General features: G+C 43.0%; 1 long non-coding RNA gene across 3 annotated transcripts in view; it reads right to left on the bottom strand.

Moving 5' to 3' along the window:
- Positions 1-9,948: 9,948 nt before the first annotated feature.
- The window catches only part of LOC135579520 (uncharacterized), a 31,638-nt gene continuing 18,149 nt past the window's right edge, over positions 9,949-23,437 (bottom strand). For 2 of the 3 annotated variants that reach the window (XR_010472719.1, XR_010472721.1), the window contains 5 exons: positions 20,463-20,860; positions 14,944-16,070; positions 14,387-14,478; positions 13,867-14,042; positions 9,949-11,774 (listed from right to left, as the gene is read on the bottom strand). This is a non-coding gene — a long non-coding RNA (uncharacterized LOC135579520). The remainder of the gene's footprint in view (positions 11,775-13,866; positions 14,043-14,386; positions 14,479-14,943; positions 16,071-20,462; positions 20,861-23,437) is intronic. The other variant, XR_010472720.1, reaches the window with a different exon arrangement.

The raw sequence follows: 23,437 nt of genomic DNA, 5'->3' as shown, positions 1-23,437 counted from the left end.
CCAATTACAGACCCATTTTTCCATGCTATGTTGTGTTTTCTTTGGAAGCTATTAGTGTTCAGCCCTGTAAGAAGACAGAAAGCCCTTTCAGCAGTGAGGCCTGGGCAGTGTGTTTTGCAGCATGTTGTTTACATCCTGGGGTTCCTGTGTACCCCAAAATTCCACCTGTCCTAAGGCAGTAAGAACAAGTCAGGATCTCAAAAGGAACAAAGTTTTTTGAGGTGTCCAAGGTGTTACGTTAAACAAACAAACACACAAAACTGTCTGTGAAAAATAACACTTTCAGACTCAACAGAGCTGCTTCCTGAATTTAATTTTTGATTTATGCACACTGAGTTCCGTCAGTAGTAACACTATGTGGAGCACACAATGGGATTCTGCTTCTGACTTTAATAGCAGCACATAAGGCTGTAGATATCCCATCCCTGAAGACATTCAAGACAAGGCTGGATGGGGCTCTGAGCAACCTGATCTGGGTGAAGATGTCCCTGCTCATGGCAGGGGTTGGACTAGATGAGCTTTGAAGGTCCTTCCAACCCAAACTATTTTATGATTCTATAAGCCCCTCTACACAGCATCTATTTGGTTTACAGTTTCTAGTACATGTTTACTCCCCCAGGCTTTGCAGTGAGAGAGCAAGAACCATTTGCTCAACTCTTGCCTCTTCAATAGCATTGTCACAACGGCAGATTTCTTCAATGATGCCACAAGAAAGAGAGCACAGCCCAGTCTTCCAAGCCCAGATTGATTTTGTGAGACTGATATTTCAGAAATTAAAAAAAAAATAAAAAAATAAAAATAAAAATATTAAAAAAATAACCCCAAGGCCTTTATTTGGTGGTGAGTAACATTCATTTCAGATGTTACTCAACAGCAAACAGGACATACAAGAACATCAGTTTCATAGAGTGGCGAGTAGCTTAAGAGGACAGAACAAATCTTTAAATAAATGGTCATGTTATTTAAAAGGATGCAAAGTATTTGAATCACAATAAATCCTTTGCTAAGAAAAATACTAAGAGCAAACTAGATGATAATGTAGCAGGAATTAGGAAAACAAAGCAACAGGAAGGACACTCAAAGCAAAGCTGCAGGTGGCTGTATTAGAAGATCCCCTCCTGAGCCTAAAAGGCCATTTCCCAGAAGACACATGCTCAACAAAACAAACCCTAATGAAGATGAATAGGGGAAGAGATTCACAAAGAAGGGATTTCTGGGAGATGAAGTTATCCTGGCTTCTATCTATCCCATTCAAATGAGAGTTAATACACAGGCAATTGCTTAGCTTAAATGGTTTGAGTCTGTTGAACTTGTTGTCACTGAAAGGTTTTGAATGTCACATCTTAATCTTTGATGTGTCTGAAAAAAGTTTTCATTTATATATTTGCTCAAATCATTTAACCATACAGGTTTCATCTAAGCTGTTTTTTTCTAGACAATTTATAAGGTTTTTTTAATATATGATATTTAAAAAACTCTACCAAAATGTTTTAAAATCAGTTGAAACAAATATTTTTATTAATATTTGGACAAGAGAAACATTTCTACATTTCCTATGCTATGTGTATGTGGTGCACTAAAATTAAAAAATAGTTTAGAAATGTCAATCTGTATATCCAAGAGGATTCTAAGATGAGGATAATATTTATCCAATTGTGACCTCATAATAGTTCCTAACTAATGAGAGGGTAAAATCTTTGTCACACATACATTAACGATAGTAGCTGCACTACATATGTGCCACTGGTAACAGACTTGCTTTTCTGGGCTTTCCTTTTCCAAAGATCCTCAGGAGAAAGTTCCGTATGACCTGGTGTTTATAGGTCGCATAGGAAAACCCACCTCTCTCAAATGCATCGCTGCACTCTCTGTTTTGACTTTGTCCTGGGCTTGTGAGCATCACTGGATTGTCGGAGTTTCCCCAGGGCTGACAGGCCAGCTCCTCTCCAAGCAGCTCCTAGAGCTGTCAGAGCTGTCAGATCAGGCAAGGACTCTGTCAGGAAGCCCTGCCACTCAGGAATGAGTGACTTTCAGGCACTCATGACATCATATCTGATGACAAACTATCTGACTTATCCCTGTGTCTCTCTGTCCACACCTAACAGTTTGCAGTAAAGACAGACCACGCAAGCATCGACATGCAGTTGATACCAGACCAAGATGGAAGCGTGCAACTGGGGAAACTCCAGCATGACCAGAAAGTCATACCACTTGCAATATACCAAGCAAATCAACGATTTTTAAATGACAAATTTTGGTGCATTTTGAGCCCCACTTTATATGGTTTTGATTTTGGATCTGTTTGGATTCTCTTTTTCCAACCTCTTTTAAATCCACACATGTTTATTAATATGAGGCAGTATCCAAGATACACTGAGTTCCTCTTGTTGCAGATCGAAAATAGTGCAGCCCAGTTTCATGCTGTATTAACTCCACGTAAGTTTCTGTGCTTAAAAATTTCCATTGCTGATTTGAAGTTTTTGGTTGCAGCCAGCCGTTATGAAACACAAGGCATAGGGACAAACTTTGAAGTATATGAAATTAGCTTTGGTTCTCACTTGGAAGATCATGTCACAGTAAAGGCGCTCCTAAAAAGAGCTGAAGATCTAGGACAAATACCTGAGGACCACACCAATGCAGAAATAAAAAACTAAGCTGTAATTTTCCTCTGTGAAAAGATTGACTCTTAGACAGAGAACAAGCATAGGAATCACCAGCTCAAATGGTCTATGCAAAATGTATGATCAATCAAAAATGGAGCAAAGGAAGGGCAGATTGCGTGGAGTGATGGAAGGCTCACTACTGAAATTGCTGTTATTTCCACTGCGATACTCTGGAAGGTAGCTATAAAAACCACTTACTTCTGTTAAAGCAAGATGCAATTTTTACCTAGTGTGGTTGTCGTATCAGGGTGAGGTATCTGCAAACTATTGACTAGGGGATTCTGCAATTGTTACAGTGATTCAGAGGCATAGCATTTGCCATCCTTTATCATACTCTCATGCATCTGTATTTCTTCTTTAAAACAGAGTTATTAGAGCTTTTAAATCAAAGGCACTCAACTCTGCACCATATTTAGAGCCTGACTTCTGTTCCAATACTAGACAAGTCCCATGATAGACAGGTAGACAGATAGCTCGGTAGACAGATAGATGTCAAAAGACAACGGATGAATGCATAATTAAGCAAGAAACGAACCTAATATAAAAGCCTGGATACATTACTGTGTGTATAGCTATACATGCACATTCAAAGTGTGTATGCACTTATGTGTGTGCATGTGCATGAAAACACACCCATTCCAAAACTCAACGTGGTTTAATATTGATCGCATCAAATCCTGCCAAACACTTCCTCCCAAAACTGTATTAAATACAGCAGGTTTGGCTGTAAAGATAGCAAAACACTGTTTTCAGGTCTCTTTGCCACTTCTTATGTTACTGAAATCTCTAACTTATGTGGAAAATGAGATGGGTTTGGAAATTTGCCCAAACCAGTTGCCAGCTCAGTATATCACTAATACTTGGAATCCTCTAAAAATAGGCCTTTTATTCTGGAAGAAGCAAGCACTGATGATGCTATTCTGCTACTCAGAGCAGTGGTTTCATTTTCCCTTCCGAGACCAACGGTCCAAACTGAGGAGGAAACAAAGGAACTGCTGTTCTCCCTATTCAAATTAATTTATTTAATAAACAACTCAATAATTTCTTCTTTGTTACAGGGAATTTTTTTAGGGTCTTTTTTTTTTTTTGAAAGATAGTTTCTCCAGAGGAATTGCCAGGGGCCCATCTAGTCCGGTATCCTGTCTCTGACAGTAGTTAATGCCATGGACAGTTATGGAATAACCAATTTATAAGGGAAGTTTCTTTGCCCTGAGGAGTTTGAGGTTGCCTGTGAGTTTATAATGCTTATTTTTATCCGTTCGTATGTAACCACAGATGCTCTTATTACCCCTATCCAGTTCTAATCCTTCCTGCTAGACTCTCTGACTCGGTGATGTCTAATGGCAGCCATTTAGCACAGGTTACATGCACACGGGGATAAGTTTGCCATGTGTTGCCTTTTAGTGTTACTGGAAGCTCTTGTCTGATGAGGAGGGGAAGTAGCAAAGCCTAATTTATGTTCCCTGCACCATTTGATAGAGGGTGGGGGTGCCTTTTGGCGTTTTTAATCTTTTTTTACTTTTAGCATATTGCCTCCCATTTCTCCCTCCCACACTTCTAATTTTTCATTCTCCTTTTGAAGACAGCTTGCTGTAGCTCTTCTTTTTCTCCAGTATCTTTTTCAGAAACATAGGACTGGTAGGACTCAGGAGACTATTCAAAATCCATCAATCTCAATCTTAAAACTAGTCTGCAGCTTTTCCACTCTCACTGCTGCACATACTCACAGCTCTGATGGGTGGAAACCCCTTCCTGCTAATATGGTGACCATTCACTGTAGCCAGCTTACACCTTTGTGTCCTTGTGATCATCCAAGAGGTTTTCCACCCACAACCTCTGCAAGTGGCTGATGTAGAGGGCACTTAGCATCCCTCATACTGTCTACTTGAACTGCAAAAAGAGATGCTTTTCTCCTTTCTTCCTGAAAAATGCCTGTGAAATGTTGAAACACTCAGAGTGTTGTATCCTAAGGACTTTCTGAACCATTCTTTGTTTTTTTTGCTTTCCAACCAACCCTGCCCATTGTGCAGGGGATACCACACAGCCTCACACAAGTCTCTTCCTGGGCAGTGACAGGTGACCATATATCAAGCAGAAAGAGAAAATCTTTTATACCCAAACTGACCAGCTGTCTTCACACACAGATCCAACATGGAGAAGCAGATCAGGATTGAGATCTCAACTTCTGTCAGTGGCACAAACGCAACACAGATGGTACCTTCACCTCCTTGGGATCCAAGCAGCACGAAGCTGCCAGTGGTGCTGGCCAGAACCTTCCTGCAAAACTATTTGCTCCTAAGAGCAAGAAGGCACCACGGATTAATGCTTTCTAGCTCATGCAGTGAGATTTCACCTCTTTTCCTCTTGAAAGACTGGTTGTTTTGGAGTGAATTCAATTCAGTGACACCCTGATTCCTAATCAGTGGCTCCAGTGGCCCTCCTGCTAAGTCAGCCAGCAGGAAGGAGACAGCAATGGACAGCTCTTGTGCTCCTTACAGGGAATGTTAGTGATTTAGAGACCTTCACAGGGCAGAAGGCTGACTGGAGATACCACCTCGCAGTCTGAGGCAAGGATGGGAAAGCCAAAGTGCCCAGAGGAGACTTGGCAGAGTAGAGTTACCTACACTGCTCCTTTGGTGTCTCCCAGGTCCCATGGGATATGTAGTCCCCCATTGCACAGGCTGATGGGGAGGGATGGGTCTGCCACAGATGGAGCAGGACAGGGAGCATCATCTCAGACAAGAGGTGGTTTCATGAGGTCAGAGTGCCTGGCCAGAGCAAAACCCAGGCTGAAGTCACACAGAGGAGAGGTGAGAGAAGAACTGCCTACACAGATGCTCTGCTGGGGAGAGCAAGGGTGGAAATGGGCATGGACAGCTCTGCCAGAGGGACGTGGAGGGGATACTTGTTTCAGCTCACATCATGAGAAGAGTGAAAGAAATCCAGCCACAGAGGTGGACTTTCATCTTGCTGTGTTCCTTGCTCTTCATTAGCAGGAAGCTCTCAGTTGTGAGATTAAAGCTTCAGGAAGACTCCAGGGTCCCAGTCTTTCTAATGTCTCTCCTGATAGCTGGGCAGCAGTACCCAGAACACTTCAATGAACAGCCTACCAGCTAGAGGAGAAGACTAAAGCCCAACCATTATCAAATCCCCTGATTAGCAAATGTGTGCAGCTGAAAACAGCTACATGATGCCTGCAGGGTGGAGGGAGTCTTACAAGTGGGGATGGAGGGGAAGGCAGCAAGGGACAATGTCAAAATCAAAGGAGAGTTTGATGGATGGAGAGGCAAATTTTACTCAGACAGTGGAAAGCACTGAGCTTTCTTATCTGTGCTACTGGTGGAAGGGAAGGTATCAAAGAACAGAAGGACAGAAACAAAGAAAGCAAATAATAAGACAAATTAAATATTTGTCTTCTTTGCACTGCGATATGCTGAGACAGTCGGTAGTAGAGGGTTCTGCTAAAGGCCAGCCAGTTCAGGGAAAGCAGACAACTCCTCTCTGCACAGAGCCAGAAAAAATCAGCTTGAAGCAGCTCCACCTGAACCATCCCAACCAGATGTGCAACAATCCGGGGTTAAAATCCCAGGGCTGGAGAGTCCACCCTGTCCCCAGACAATCCATTCCAATATTCAAAACCATTTCCAGGAGATTTTTTCTAACATTTAAGCTATGTCTTCCATTGCTGTAGCTTCAGGACATGCCTTTTTCTCCCACCCACTGCACACATGGGGAACAGATGACTCTGGCTGTCTTTGCTGCCACCTTTTACACATTTAGAGTCATTATTGCATCTGAACTTTTATCACTCTCTCTGTCCAAGGCTCTTTTTCAGGACCCTGTTGCCACAGAAGCCAACAGGCTCACCTCTCTAAGGGTGTCATCCTATAAAAAAACTACACTTCCGAGCAAGGCCAAGCCACCGTTCCTAGTTCATAGTCTAAATCTTGAAGTGGCTATGTGACCTTCCCAAGATCAGACAACAATCCTTGGAGAGAAGCAAGCTGCATGTCTCCCTCTCTTCCAAGCCCACCTGCTGTGCTCTCCCCCTCCTGTTCCAGGGTGAGAAATAAGTGCTGTAGGCTCTGTTCCTCGCAATGACTCACTTTCTCAGTGTTTTCATAATGTAGAGAAGAAAGTGACTCAGAAACTACTCCTTAATAAATAAATAATGGGTTGTTCACAAGGGGTGAGCTACAAAAGGACGGTCTTTTCAGCGCCGTACAAGCAGCTTGCATTATACCTCCCGACCACTTTGTGGTTGGAGCCTTTCCAGCATCTGCCTGCTTTATCTCGTGATTGGTGTTATGAGATTGTCTGGGGGCCTTGTCCAAAAGGAAAGCCCCCAATTTATAAACACGTAATAACAAATGACCTCTCCCCAGCTCTCTCTCGAGGCAGCAGGTCCAAGAGGTGTGATTTTGCAGACGGGGAGTGAGGCCCAGGGAGATTTGGTGACCTGCCAAGAATCACACAGGAAAGCCGTGTCAGCTTGAGGAATTAAACCCCGCTCTGCTGAGCCTCAGCCCGACTGTGTGCTTGAGCCCAGCTCCTGACTGTTATTGCAGCAATGGCTCGTGCTGAGCATGCACAGCTCAAAAGCTGTCCATGGATCTTTACCAGAAAGGGGATTGAGTTAAAATATTTGGAACTGGCTCTCCAGCACACTAAACTCCTGGTTACCTGAATATAGGCGCTTGGTTTTTAGCCCTTCTGTATAAAAGGAGAGGACCTTCAAAAAGAATAAAAGTTGTTTTCAGAAACCAGGACTCTCCTGCAGAAGCTCAGGATGCTAGAAAACAGGGTGAAATTGCTTTTTATTTTTATATTATTCTTGGAGTTTAATGTTAGACAGTCTGACTGCTCTGTGAATCAGGCCAAAGAGCCATCCCATGCAGAGGACCAGCTTGGCAGCTGTGCAAAACACAAGTTGTAGAAGAGAACCCCCCTGCTCCCTCCCCTACCTCCAAATAAACCAGCTCCATGAGGCTGCCTTGTACTCCTCACAGCCCTGCAGGAGCTGAGGCAAAGTCAGGGTGACTCAATGTATTAAAAATGAATTAGTTTCTTTTCTAAATTCTTCAGGGAACATTTCAAGGTAAAATATTTTGTAATGGAAGCCCTAAGTCACCACAGTCCTGGCCAGGGTCGCCATGCCCTTGAAAAAGGAGGGGAAAATCAGTGTTAGCTTGCTGTCAAGGGGTACCATCTCAGCAGTCAGGGAGAAGCCAGAACTAAAATACCTCCAGTCTTACAGTACTTTGTCCATTTTTCCTGCTTGGCCATTTGGATTCTGGGCTTTCCCAGTCTCCTCTTCGGTTCACTGGGCTGCAGGGCACTGGGAGCTGGAAGTCTCTGAGCAATGAACCTCTGGAGCAGTCAGGAATTTAAGCTGTTCGTAGGGTGAGTGAGTGGGAACACCTCCCTGCACAAACACTCGACTTCACAACCTGTCCCAAAGAGCAGGTTGGGAGCACACAGCCCGACCAGATGCTCGTTTCCATAGAAGGAAAATCCAGAGCTGCGGCCAAGACACAACAAACCTGATCTAGATTAGAAAACCAGGACTGAGGAATGCTCCTAGTCCAGAATATAAATGCAGCCACAGCCTGCACAAGCCTCCAAAAAAAAACCAAAGAAGAGCAGCTTTGCAGGCATAAAGCTCCATTTGCAGTGACCAGGAAAGCAAGTCTCAATTCAGTTTGGAAGCTGTTTGGTGCTTTTTATGCAATCCCAAATTATAGGTTTTTTGTGTACCTTCTTTATCAGCTCAGAGATTGGTAAACAACCACTATATGTTTGGAATATTATATTGATGTCATTTCCCAGGTGACAAGTTTAATACTCAATATTTTTAGTTCAAGAACTGACAGCTGCAGTTTAGAGCTGGAAAGATTTTATTTAATAAGAAATATATCCAGTGCAATATTCAATTTGGTTAATGCAGGAAGGAATTTGGTTTGTGACTGATCCCTTCCCTTAGCAAAAAGCTAATGATCTTCAGCCAGCAGTGCCTGTGTTTCAGTGCCCCAAATCAATTTCTCTCTACTCTCCATTTCAGCATATGACATATGCATTTCCCAATTAATAAACATCTCATACTTGATTTCTTCAGTGTATCAAGTACCTACAGCATTTCTGAATCCACAGCAGAGTCCTCCAGCACCTCACACGAGTGGCAGAGTGACCAACCCACCCAATGTGGACATCTCATGATCCACTCAGGAAAAGCTCAGGACCAAGGTCAGAAAGGGAGGAGGGAGACTTTAAATACTACACATCTGAAAATAAGAGCAAAAGGGGAGGTAGGGGGTTGGTTGTTTGTTTGTTTTGCTTGCCTTTTTTTTCCCCCTCTCATGAGGGAAAAAAAAATCAGAATTCATGGGAAGGAGGGTACAAAAATATTTTAAGCTTGATGCCAAGTCACCTTAGGTCCTACATGTAATATATGTGATGATGCAGAGAGGACTGCATTTATAATGGAAGGAACTAACTTAATAATTTTGGTAGCCTTTGCTTAAGAAGGTACATTTACTTTAGCTGGCTTTTGCTAAAGCCAAGTTACTAATTTCTGGTGTAAAATACTTCCTCCCAAAATGTCTGAGTTACATCCCTTTGACCACCACGGCTATGCCACCAGTGTATACTTCACACCCTGTTTTTTGATTTTTCAAATACTGTGTCTTCTTTCCTCACCCTGTGTGAGACATCTACCAGACACCTTTGAAGTCCATTTTTCCCCATGAAATTATAACCTAACAGACTTGGTGCTACTGCTGTGTCAGTGGGTGTGTAAAGACACCTGGAGGAGCAATGCAGAGCCCCTCAGGGCTGCGACGGGGTGACCCACACGCCAGCCATGGTGGGATGGTCACACAAGAACACATGGCAGACGGGTGAGGGTGAGCAGTGGTCCCCACTCCAGGGTAGAGGAAATAGAGTGAGCTCTCATCCCTGAAAGTCTGCAAAAGGACAGAATGCTGGTTGGTACAGGGAAGAAAATTTGTGTTGCACCCACTTACTTTCCCCAAAACAATCAGCAAGTGAGGAACTTATATTTCCTTTTTCTTCTTTCTTTACACTGGAAAATCAGTGGTTTCTGAATATGGTGGACTTTGTGGGTTTTTTTTTACAAAATAAACACTTTTTTAAAAGATAAAAACATTTGTTTTCCTAGTTGCTTTTGTTCTCAGCCCTCTTCCCCCCTCCTCCTCCTTCAGGAAATCACACCACATCTTCTTATAAGCATAAAAACGGAATGTTTATTTCTTAAGTGCAAGTATAGAAAAGATGACTATATATTTATGTCTTTTCCTTCTCTTCCTCTGGCAAGGAAGTGCAACATGACCTTAAAACACCCAGATATGGCTGGTGGTGACAAGCCCTCAGAAGAGAGCCCTGCAGTGAGCAATATCTGAAAGCAAGAGGCTCATGGGGTCCCACACGAGCTGACCCTCCCCAAGGAAGGTGGAGGAGGGGGTGTCCATCTCACATGACAGGAGCAAAGAGGTGGCAGGCCAGAACCGAGTCCTGCTGTCACAGGTCCTAGAAAAGGTGACAACTTTACAGCACGAGCTGCCTTTGGCTGGCATGACATGTGCTGGTACTGGGTGACTGAACTGATTCAGTCCCTTGCGTGTGTCCCAGCTCTCTGCCTCCATGTGTAATTTATGCAGGACACAAAATCTGTCCTCTTGCCTTTAGCAGAGCCTTGGCTTATGCACACACAATCTGATTAACTTCAACGAATCTGCAGAGGGTGAGGGGTTAACCTCTTCATTTGGAATTTAGTTCCACTGCTGATGCACTAGCAAGAATTGAGTCCACTGACACTTGCTCTCTCTCCAAATCATATTAGTCCTTGGGGCTCCACGGGGAATAAGGAGAAAAAAAAATCCTCAGTCTGGTCAGACAGTGCTTACAATCTAGTTAGAATGGTTTTAAGTCTTACCACCCCCTCAGCTGTGAGGCAATACTTGGATTTACTTGATTGCAGCGGCTCATCTGTCTACATCCTCACAATAGACTCCAGCCCTGCAATTAACCATGTGCTGGCTGATTGTTCTCCCTCCTGGAAACCTGTGACCCACCAGAACACACCGGGGGCTTTAGCAGCTCCTCTGTGACCCATTGGACATCGGATCAGGGCTCTCACCAGGGAACCAGGCAGCTACAGCCCCAGACACAGACAGGTCACCGAGCTATTCAGCAAGAAGGGTTTCATTACTATGCTTTAAACGCAGTCTCCTTTAAAAACATAAGCACACTCTTTAATTAAGCCTTTGGTGTCTCTTTTCAGCATCAGATATCTCAATGCTGCTGTCCTTACTTTTTTAATCTAATTTGGTTGAAAGTGGATTTGGCCATATTATATGACAAAAGGCATTTTTTTCTCATTGCTTCAAATTATTTTTCCAATCATGTTTTATATACTGTGCATGGGAGTGAATTATAAGGAGTTAGGCAACATACATAGTGTTAATTAGATAGGGGACGTAGAAGGCAATTTTTCCATGACTCCAGGGAAACCTTCATGTTATGCTTATAAAGCAAATGCAAACCGCCATGCAGTACAAAGTGCTTCTTAAAAATCAAGTTACACACTGAAATAAAACACTAAGAGCAAAATTAGTTTCTCCAATTTAATTCAGTAAAACTTTAATAGCATCTGACTACTCTCTGCAAAAGTCATTAAAAAAATCATAAGGAATTCACAAATGACTGATAATGTAAAAACATGATGGCTCGGATTCTGTTTCTAACAAAGGTCCTGATGCAGCAAAGTGTGGGAGCGCACACCTAATTCTGCACTCCGGGAATGCGTTCACGGGCCAAAGTTAACAGCCAAAGTCACACCGACTTCAGCAGGAGGCTGATCTGGCGGGGGAGGACGTGGGAGCTTTGATCTAGAGGGAAAGGTTCAGGGAACATTCAAAACCCAAACTGAGCCTTGTGCACACATCAGTGATTGCATGTGCTAATCAGGTAAACACTTCTGAAAAATAGGACAAGCTTGAGCAGGAGAAAGGCAGGCACAGTGAATTAGGCGAGGCAGTGGGTCTCTTTAATCTCTGACACTGCGATAACCAGTGGAGGATGTTGGAAGTTTCACTGCATGCACAGAAAAACACAAATGGAAATTTTCCTAAATGTCATTCAGTAACTACAGACAATAGATTGTTCTTATGAAAACTGAACTGTTAGTAACAGGAAGATCAGAGGAAACGGAGCTGCCACTCAAGCCTTTGCTATGGTGGCTCAGAAGAGGATAGTGGTATGGAAAAAAAAGACTTTCTGGAAATGTGACTTTTCCAGTGTTGATCTACAGAGTTATATCTCATTTGCTGTATTTTTTTTTTGTGCTAAGTGAAGGGCATAATGCACAACCGCTTATATAGGGAACTTTTCCATTGAAGCTTTTTCTACTATCTTTGTGATAATTAACACTCTTTCACTAAACTGTTAGATCCCCCTGGCCAGAATGAAACTGTACATAACCTTATATCCCTACTCTTAACAATCTTTTTAAGGTCATGAATCTTATCAATTAATATTTCAGAGTGATTCATACCATTTCTAATATGCAGTAGCTGGGCAGAATCTGGCAGATAAAAATATTTTCTGAACAGATTCAAAATAATTGCTTTTTTAAATTGCTGATGGGGGTTCTGCCACTCAAGCAGTTAAGCCTGAAAATGTGCTTAAGAGATTAAACAAGAAAAACTGAGCTGGTCTGGTAGCTGGCCCCTTTCCACGTGTCGAAGAGTTGTCACTACTCCAAATGCAACGAGATGACTTGGGATTTGCCTTGGTTCATCCTGCACACAAGACGTACAAGGTGCAGAAGCTTCCGTGTTCAACCAGGCTTTGCACAGCTTTCTCATACAGCCACCAAGGCTCTGAGGGATTCAGCCAAGGAAAATACGTGTGCCAGGGAGCGATGTGGTACTTGGAATCAGAAAACTGCTGCTGGCAGATCCAAACAGTCAGCATGCAGCTTCTGCAGCGTTCTCAGAGAGGTCTGCAGGAGGATAGATGCACCCAAGGGACATGTTTAGCCACTGTGCAACCAGGAGGAGAGGACCTTTCCTGTCCTTCCCACAGGGAAAGTTTCCCAAGTTGTTAAAAAATGTAATTTCTTAACACAATGGTACTTTTTGAGGGATTGTGCCTTGTGCTGAGGACTGAAATGTAGGGTTTGTTTGCTAAACAAATAAGTAGTTTTGGTTCCACCACCAAGATATATTTTAATGTATGTGTGTGTGTATATATGTACACACACACCCTTCCATTGGTCAATATTGTGCATTTGTACAGTTGTATATATGTTTTTATATGTTCATTTATAAAAATAAACAGTGAAGAATTCTTTGAAGCTTCTCTGTATGCAAAACAAAAAACAGATGGAAAATTTATCTTTTTTTTTTTTTTTTTAATATAAATACAGTTGGATCACTGTGTATTTAACACTCCTTTCTTCTAAGTGGAAAGCCCAGTGCTCAGCTTCCCTATGTACTCATGGAGCCAAACTTTCAGGTAATTAGAGGTTTTGGCTGCTCCTATGTCAGGTGCCTAAAGGCATGTTAAAGCTGTTTAATTTCCATACACTATATCTAATCTCTCTTACTCCCTTTACTGCATTTGCAGACACTGCAGTACTAAGACACCTGAAGTCAATACTCAGTCTCTGGTACCTGGTTAAATGCCCAGATGGCACAAATGTGAAACTCTCAAACCAGACAAGGAATCTGCATAGCACTGGAAAGGGGATGATCACTTAAGCTTCTCTTTTTTTCACTCCTGCTCTGAAAAAACAGTTTAATTTTTAGGCTGATATTTCTTAGGGACATGGTTTAGTGCTAGGGTTACATTATGGTTGGACTCAATTATCACTGAGGGTCTCTTCCAACGAAAATGTTACTATGGTTCTATGCCAAGGATGTCTTCCAGACCTCCCTGCTTCATCACCAGGGGATGTCTGCACTACCTTCTGATGAAGGAAGGAGCAAGCAAGTTAATTTACTGTAAGCCATATCACAAGCCTATTCATCTCAGTGCAAAGCTGAGGGTATGTAGGTGAAAAGCTGTAGGTGAAAGCTGAGGGACCTCTAGGAGAAGGAAGTCCACACAGGCAGGCCCTGGCAGGTCAAGAAGGAAGGCAAAGAAGACATGGTCAAGAGGCCCCAGAGACTGAAAACCTCACCTCACAGGTTCTCCTTGGAGGCTTCCAGCTTTCTATTCACAGGATTGTCCTGTTTTCTGCTCTCAGATGATTTTTACTTTGCAGCAAAATTTCATTACTTGCCTCTCACCTAGGAGGGACCATCCCTTCAAAGTGCTGATTTCAGGAGGCAGTTGTTCTACTTGCTCTTAGACAAGCTAGAGAGATGACATTAAGTCCTTTTTTAGGTAATTTTGTCCTTTCAAAACCAAAAAATCGAACAAAACCACCAGCCTACAAGAAATGATGTGTCATACAAAGGGGAAAGGTGAACAAGACAATTAGAGAGACAATGTAATGGCTGTGCTCAGAGCAGAGGATTTGTTCTTCTGAAATTAAGCCTTGAATTTTAATCACCATTAATAATTCAAAATTTGACTGATAAAAAAAACATGATTAGTGGTGTGGAACAGAGATAATAACACAAAAATAAACAGTGGTGACTATGCCTTGCTCTTAGAAAGCCAGCCTTTTAAATGCTTTGCAAATAGAGGAATGCTACCTGTGATAATGGTGATGTACTGAGCTTTGTGGACAGTTGATTTTTTCTTCTGGTCTTGCTGTATCCAATAGCATCCTCAAATTATTGTCACCCTGAATACCAGGTAAAAAAAATGTGATAAAATAGGTCATAAAGATGACACTATAATAATAAAATGCACATGCTTCCATCCTTGAGACAGTTCAACACAAGCTCATCTGCTATGTTGGATAAATCTGAGTTTTTAGGAAAGTATGTGTGGTAACAAAAATATCAACTTTTATCTTATAAATATTGGACAATACTTGAAACAGATCATCTCTGCCTGGATAGAAGATTTGTTCTAATAATATCATTCATCAAAGAAAGATCATATGACCTTTTGTCCCAAAGACCTGTATACCGCACTGAATAAAATCCAAAACCCACTAACTCTAGCATGGTTATTGATTATTTTAAATTAGGTCAGAGAGCTTCAAAAAGCCTTATGAAATTCCATTTAAAAAGAAGACAAGCCAGCAAATGTTTCACTGAAAGTAATGGATTTTTTTACAGTAAATGAATGTTAGGGAAGATACTGTGCTCTTCTCCTCAGTTCACATTGCTTTCCTGTCGCATGGCGTCCAAAACATTCTGGACACAAAGTGGGACTCAGAAGTACCTTGGAATGATCAAAAGACATCTTGAATAGAAAAGAAGCAAGTGCAAATTATTGACTTACATAAGCACAGGGCTACTCTGTTGCTTGTCTCCAGTCCTGTTTTTGTCTTTTTCTCCTGGATGGACTTTGCACCATGTTGTAGCCATATGTCCAGCTCTGGTTCTGGCCCTGGATCTATTTCCTCCTGATGGTAGTCCTGATGTGAACTCTGGATCTGGTTCAATTGTTGCCTGGTCTGGGAATGTTGATGGACCCATCAAGCTCCGCCCACCATGTCCATGCCCCTCAGGACTATGCTCCATCACTGCCCAGGGTGGGGTCAGCCTCATCTCCCTGTTTGTCCTCCCTTAAGAGCAGCTGTCTCTTGTTGCCTCTGGACAAAGAGCTGTTTTGTCATTTTGATGTAGCCAGTTCTCTCCTTTCAGCATCTCTAGGAACATATTATCAGTTATCCCTATCACTTCCACCACTCCCATTCTTCAACCTACACTGGCTACCATGACAGCTACATGCTTGAAGATGTTTTTGGACTGCTGGGACATGCTTTTCATGTTACTGACAAGAATATTTCATCTAGAGTGAAGGAGGGAAAATCAGCGATTTCCGTTCAGAGAATCTGGGTATTTTTTCATAATCCCATGTGTAGCATTCTGCTGCTGCATCTTGACAGAGAAAAAATTCTTCAGAAAGCTTACGTTTGTGCTTTCTTTACATCCTCTAAAAAAGGAAACACTAAATTTGGAAGACAGTTAATTAAAAATCAAGGGGGAATTCCACTTGATTGAATGGGGCTGGCTGGCTGAGGGTATTCAAGGTAAGGCATTCTTCACCAGAACTAAGCCCTTTCCTATACAACAGTCTTATCCGTTAAGTAGAGCAGCTCACAAATTGCCTCTGAGACCTCACAGTCCCTACCACAACAAGCCTTTGGACGAAGAGGGGACTGAAGCCTTCAGTACCGCAAGATGATCAGCAATGCCAGCCACTGGGCTTACCTGGTACTCCGGTGGGAATAACATCTGTCTCAGGTAGAGGTGGTCACGCCTGCAAAAAGGACCCATTGAAGCCTTTGTTGAGCAGGACACAACAGAAAGCAGGTTCCACAGCACCAGCACAATTAAAACTCACACATGGAAGCTAGCAAGGTTAAGTGCAACATTAGACTGTTGTAACAAAGCCAGAATATGCTGTAGTTTCTTTTCTCTTGCTCTGTTCAAGTGTTGGACAGGCGTGCGGCAGTCATCACAGTCACCTGAGACATGGTGAGCTGATTGAACAGATCAAAAAGAGTGAGCTCCCCAAATATACTCTTCCCTCGCCACGGCCCTAGGCTTGTGCTAATCCCAGTGCCCAGCAGATCCCCACATGAGCTGATTTAATTCACCAAAATGGAAGGACACACTTAGAAAAAAGCTCTGGTTCACAGAAGAGCTACGTGAGCCCCCCACACTGGCACAGGGAACATTGCCTAGCTGGGAGAAACTGGGAGGGAGAGAAACTCAGAGGGGAAAGGCTCTGTGTCATGGAAGTGTTCGTAAAGCCCCAGCAAAAGCTATGTGCATAAATCAGGCTATCTGTGCAGTTTCCTTTTGAAGTGGAAAGAAGTCTGATTTGAGCCAAAGTCCATAGAAATCCAAGATCTCCTCAAGCTAATACTCCAGGCTTGTATTGGAAAGGATTAAATCCTTCCTGAGTGCGGAAGATGGGAGAGTGAGATGAAATGGGGTCCAGCTGAGGACACTTGGCTTCCAGCACAAGGCCTCCATCTCCCCAGTGGAAAGACTCCCTGAACCTCATCTGCGCAGCTCTATTTACCTTGCTGGCCTCTCCATGGGGCTTCCACCCACACAGGGCAGGAGGAGAAAGAAATTGCAAGGGATTCTGCCAAAAACTGCAAAGTTGCAAAGCCCAGAGCAGTTCTCAGTATGAAGAAAATACAGTGTTTCTCTCTCAGAAGCAAATTGCAGCCTTGCAGTGTTTGCACAGGCAACTCAGAAAGGTGTGAAGGGCAGCAAACCAGCAGAGGCATTAGATCAATTTGAACAAGTTTTAGATGCCAGTCTGAATCCGGTTTTAATTACAGACTTCGTGATTTAGCTGCCATTTCCCTGTTTCAGAGAGGCTGACAGTGTTTTGATAACCATTCGTCCATGAGCCTGCTGAGACATCTATGTGACACACCAAGAAGAGATCAAAGGTCTGAAATTTGGGGGCTCTCTGCACCGTGCTGAGGGTCGTGGCCTGCTCCTCCCAGCCCTCACCTCTGCTCTGGTGGCCTGCCTTTCCCTCTGGTTGCCCTGCCCTATTTGTCTCTAGATAGGGTCCCATCTTGGAAACCTCTTCTTGCTTATTCAAGGATTTGTGTATGTGTCCCACAGCACTCAGATCTGCCAACACATTTGCTGATTTCACAGCCATCTTCTGTCTTGACAGTCACTGCCTTTCCCCTCCAAAAATCTTTATCTCTGAGTTGAAAAGAAAAATCTGTCCATAAAAAGGCAAGCATCTCAGCTCAACTCCCATCTCTGCTGGAGTCAAAGGGAAATCTGCCAATGACTTGAACAACACCAGGAAATAACGCTATTCCTTTATCTGCACATTAATAGTCTTCTACTGCCAATCTCCCTAGTAAGACAGTCTTGTCAGTTCCCACACAGCGCACAAACACACTATTACTTATGCCTGTAACACAAAATAAGCTCAACAGAGCTTATCCATTGCCTTGGATGGACTTATTGCATGCCAGTACACATGTAATCTGAACATCATGAAACACGTGCTTTGGTTTCACGAAAACACAATACTATTTTTTGGGGAGGGGAAAAGAAACTGTAGGAAGAAAGCATCCTTCCACTAGATAGGAATACCAAGGATCACATCCACCCCAAGCTAAGGTGAGTAGCCTGGCATGCAGGCGGTATTGCAGAAGATAACTGTTCTGTCTTGGACCACACAACCAAACATGGTGTTAAGGAGCCCGATTCCAACCTCCCACACAGCCATCATTGCATTAGGAGAGGACAAACTCCCAGGCTGGCAGCAAAAACAAGGGGAACTGGTGACAAAATGCACGTAGAGTGCTTCGGCTGTCCCCATATTTCAGTCATCCTCACTCATGCTATACAAAAGGAGGTGGTGACATGAAGCATATGGTGATGAACATACTACTGTCTGCAAGGCCAAACCTGAAATCTTAGTCCAAGACAAATTCCAGGTGAGACCCATTGACTGAAAAGCTGCTTTTGAGACTTTTCTTCACTGTTAATGCAGAGTGCCAGTAATCCAATCTATGCATATATATTTTTTAAAAAAGTAAACAGCTGGATTACAGACATCAGTTTCCTATTATTTCAGGCCTAAAAAACAAGAAAAATCTTCAGAAAATATACAAGGTTATTTCAGAAATAACACTACAATTAAGTAATACAGTAATTATTTATTGTTTTTACTACTGGCTGTATATGACACTTCCAAAGCTATAGGAACAGCAATAACCTACCTCACTATTTTAATCATTTCAATATGTAGTGATGTTAGACTTTGGCAATCTATAAATACACACACATACATACAGGCACCAGGTGTGTTACACACAGTATATGTACTATTTGTCTCAAACCCTTTCAGAATGGGGTTGAATATCAGAGTCACTGGTTATGGAGGATTTCCACATTGCATTTACCCCTGGGTGAGAGCGAAGTCCCAGGTTTGCAGGGCTTTACCACGCAGCCAGTAGACCAGCACTACTTCTGCCTTCACATAATCTCACACTAACCTGGTATAAAACATCATTCCCAAACCCAGTCCAAAAGCTCAGAACTTTCTTTTTGATACAGGACCAGTTTGGCATCAGATAAATGCAATTTGTCAAAGGAGTTATGCCAGCACCAACCCCGCAGTCTGCATGTGTAGCCACACTTACACGTGGCAGATAGAAGTGTTACCACTTAGTAATAAGTGCTTTACACTGCCTACACACAGTAAGACCCTGCTCTCAGCTGCGTGGGTGTTCTCTTTCAGATGAATTTTGCTATCCTCACCTCAGGGGGAAATCAGGAAAAACTATGTTTTCTCACTCATATTTAAAAATCCTAAGGAAATCATTGCTTTGAAGCTTATATTTTGGGGCAGGAACTTGCCAGTGGTGGCTGGAGGGCAGGAGTTTAACCAAGGACATGCTTCCCACACCCCCACTAAATTAAAAAATCCTGCCCATATTTAGCCAAGTTTATGCTTGAAATATAACTAATTCCAGAGCCTTCAGAGTCTGGTGTCCTCGTATGGGCCAAGCTGGGTTTAGGCAGCTTTACCCGGCCCGTGTAGCTGCAGTGTGGATTTGTACCTGCACTGAACACAAGGACACTGCCTCTCCCGTTCTCTCATATGGGTACTTATGAGTAAATTAAACAGCACTGAGGCTTGTAGCAGAGTCTATAGTGTTTAATTATTAGCATGCTCCCTGGCACAGTTTTGGCTTGTCCTAGGGAGTCCTCTTGGAGGCTGTGCCTGGGCAGGGTTCAGAGAGGAGCACTTGCCAAGGGCTGTTCCCAATAGGCAGAAAGGATAAAGCCATCCTGTTCTGGGAGGAAGGGAGTTTAGCTGTATGGATGTGAGCCAGGCTTTGCCACTTGCTCTTCGTGCCAGAGAATGGGCTCTGGCCCAGTTTAATTACAATGAAGACATATAATCAGTGACTCCTTCTCTGTCAGGCGTTGGCACTGAGGAAGGATAAAAAAATCCAACAGTGGAGAGGGAAGAGCTGAAACCAGTGGAGAGGAAGGGATGGCAGTGGGAGAGGGTAATCTTAGAGTTTGAGGTAGGAAAAAATGGGAGTGGGAGCTAGTGAAAGGGAGAAGGTAGGAGTGGATGGAAAGAGATAAAGAGGTGAGGAAGAAGGATTTAGATGTGGTTGGGATTGCATTACTTTGAGAAATAGTTTAGTAAATGGAGCAAAATGAGGTTGCTGAGGGGAAAAAAATATAGGGAATAGATGAGATGGTGGAAACTGGAAAAGGTTAACTCAGAAGATTGGGGAAAAAAATCAGTCAGGCCTTTGGGCAAGCAGAGGTTACAAAACCCTTTGAGAGAGAAAGGAGAACTTGTATCTTTTAGTGTGTATGGCCCACCTGGTCCAAGGAAAGAGCTCAGGCTTTCAAAGGAGTTTTCATGTGTCGCTTACAGATTCCTGTATCTTTATTTTTGGCTTTCACCTGTGTCACATCTCATTCTTACAGAAGAAATTTAATCTTCCCATCTCAGAAACCTCATGGTCAGACAGAAGAAATGTCAGAAATAGTTAAGGTAACCCACCATGTGTGTATCCCCAAGAGGAAACGTGGAGCAGCAATTTCCATCAATAACTCCCTGTGGAGATTTGGAAAGGCTTCATGTTCCCTTAAAGGTATCCTTGAAGAATCATTTTAATTAACCGTTTACCTGTTGTACGTTGCCTGAGGCTTTCAGTAGCTAACATTGCAGTCACTTCAGCATCAGCTTGTCACTAGTCATACGAGCAGTCTAGGCAGGATGCACTTGCAGCCTTTGATTTCTGTCAAGAGAAATACAAGCCACACTGGGGCAAAAATCCATACTGGGAACCATCTGACCCACAGACACAAGGGGACACCTCAGACTTCCCTCTTATTGCTACTGCAACATAAATATTTCTTTTTTCTTTTTTCCTTTTTTTTTTCTTTTTTCTTTTTTCTTTTTTCTTTTTTCTTTTTTCTTTTTTCTTTTTTCTTTTTTCTTTTTTCTTTTTTCTTTTTTCTTTTTTCTTTTTTCTTTTCTCTTTTCTCTTTTTTCTTTTTTCATAACTGAATGTTTTACTGACCCTGCAAAAAGAAAAAAAAAATCCTCTTACCATGATCACTAACGAACAAAAAAGCAGAAAGCTCCCACTGCTATTGTGCTTGGAATATAATAGTCAAGGTTAGTACATAATAGCTAAACAATATGCATTTGAAAGCCGTCAAGAGAATAGTGCTTTGTTCTAATGAAAAGGATTGAAATGTTTTCTACTGTCTGCCTTGACACTTCATGTTACAGTACTTGGAATTACTTCAGTCAGGGAAGCTGTCACATCACTCATAAAGTGCCTATAGAGAAGCAACACTGCAGCAGCAGCACCAAGCCAGTGCAGCGCACCCACAAAGAGGGGATCGTTTTCATCCTCCTTCCTCGCCAGAACCACATTTGCTTGGGGACCGCCAGAGGAAAGCGGTTTCCTGATAGGTTAGGGTTGTTTTTTTGCTCTTTTTTGTTTGCTCATTTGACACTGTACCAGCGTATCCTGTGGGCCAAGACACAGCACTCAGGAATTTCAGCAGGAGGAGCTCTGAGGTGAGTGTTTGCTGAGTGGGTGCTTGTGCACATCCCTATCCATTTTGAGTCTGCCTGCATGGATTTTGCCAGTCCCACTTATTTCAAGATACAAACCAAAGTGTGGAAATTCTGGTCCTGATCATATCAGGCAAGCGGAGGACAAGCAATTCCAGCTACAGGCTACACCTTGGTTATTATCAGGCATGTGTCTTAAGATGGGGCTAAATAAGGAACTTTCATAATTGAGGCAAGTCCAGTTTTGTATAGAGAGGAGGTGCATGATGAAGCTGGATGTGATGTTGTTGAGTTTTGGAAATACGTAAGCATAAAGTCAGGAAGCAATTACCCTTTCAGGTGTAAGCCAGTTCCAGAAGGACATTCTGGCTTGTGGAAACAGCTCTGAGCAAAAACTCATTTGATTTGGAGGCTAATTAATGAGACTGGTAATTAAAGTAACACTGAAGTCACTTCTCCTGCCCTCCTCCTCATCAGTAAAGGACAGCCACAGCCATTCTCATACGATTAATTCATCCACAGTAATGGCATAGAATTGTCTAATAGAAAAGCATAAAAGCAAAGCTCTATGAAAGGAAAAGGAAAAGGAAAGGGAAAGGGGAAGGGGAAGGGGAAGGGGAAGGGGAAGGGGAAGGGGAAGGGGAAGGGGAAGGGGAAGGGGAAGGGGAAAGGGAAGGGGAAGGGGAAAGAATAAGTGGGTAATAACAAAAAAAACCTCACAGTTAACCAGTTTCAACTTTGCTAGTGTTTTATTAATGCACAGGGAGAGCTGCAGCCTAGCACTCCAAAGAACCTGAAGTGCATCCTTCTTATCACTAAAAAATTCCCAGTTCCTTGTGACAGGAATAGCATTGGTAATCATGGTCCCTCTTCAGTCACCTGCCACCAGCACAGGCAGTTGTCCCTCATTCACAGACTGAAGATCAGACTCAAAACAGGCTCAAGTCCAGAGGCAGGAGGGAGGCAGAAGTTCATTACCTAATTGCAGAGCTGCAGTCATCAAACACCCTTCCTGATGTTTCCTCTCCTCGGATGTAACCAACATGGCCTTTGCCTCTTCTCAAATAGCTGAAAAAGCCACCCATGAACATCAGGAGAGGTTTTGAGTGGTGCTCAATGTACTTTCAGGTGAAGCCCTTGGTTCCCAATCAGGCAGGGCAGCCCTAGACACACAGACTGCTCCAGATATTTAGACAGATGTTTAACCCAGACACTCTCAGGGTCAGGCAGCAGCTGATTCCTGCTATATTTTTGGCCTGCAGGACCTAATTTTACCTCTGCCTTCCTTTGGGCACCTAAATCCTCATGTGGAATGAGCCCCAGCCTGAACAGCCACTTCCCAGGGGCAAAGCATCTGTCCAATTTTCATTTCTACTGAGGAGCCATCCACCCTCTCTCCCTATCCAGCCTGTAACTAATCAGCCCCACATGTCTTTGCTGTGCACCACTAACTACCCCTACCCCAGGCAGGGTTTTCATGCCTGAGACAAGCGTAAGTCAGCAGAAAAATCTTAGCATCTACCAACAACAGATGTGTTCACCACTGACCAGTGGGCAATTGCTCCAGGGAAATCCTGGCAGCCAAAAGAGGAACAGTCATTAAATGGTTCCATTAAATGGTTCCCTGCTCTGTTTCTGCTTGACTCTTTCATGTGCTTCCATCCAGCCCACTAGATATCCCCTGACCATCTGAATGCTATTTCCAGTATCTCCCTGTGTTGACTTTAGGTGTTTTCCCATGAAACAACACAGCACCAATATCCTGAAGAGCTGACAGGGAGGTCTGTCAGGGGGCAATTACTTAACTTGTCCTAAATGGAGCAGCCTTTGGGACCATGCAGCTTGTGACAACAGGGGGAAAAATGAATCCAGGGTGTGCTCTGTTTTGAGCAGCCCCTAGAAATGCAGAGTTAAAAGTTATGAACTAAGCTCTCCCTTGCTTGCCCAAGAAAATAAAACCTTACACCTCAGCTCAAGGAAAAAATAAGAGATTTTTTTCTTTTTTGATGCAGAGGATAAAGCTGGTGGTAATAACAAAAATGTGTTCATGGTAATATTCCAAATGATCTTTC

This window comes from Columba livia, chromosome 5, assembly GCF_036013475.1.
Source record: "Columba livia isolate bColLiv1 breed racing homer chromosome 5, bColLiv1.pat.W.v2, whole genome shotgun sequence".
In the NCBI taxonomy this organism is placed as follows: Eukaryota; Metazoa; Chordata; class Aves; order Columbiformes; family Columbidae; genus Columba; species Columba livia.
The sequence above is the reverse complement of the archived record's forward strand: the minus strand, read 5'-3'. Positions and strand labels throughout refer to the sequence as shown.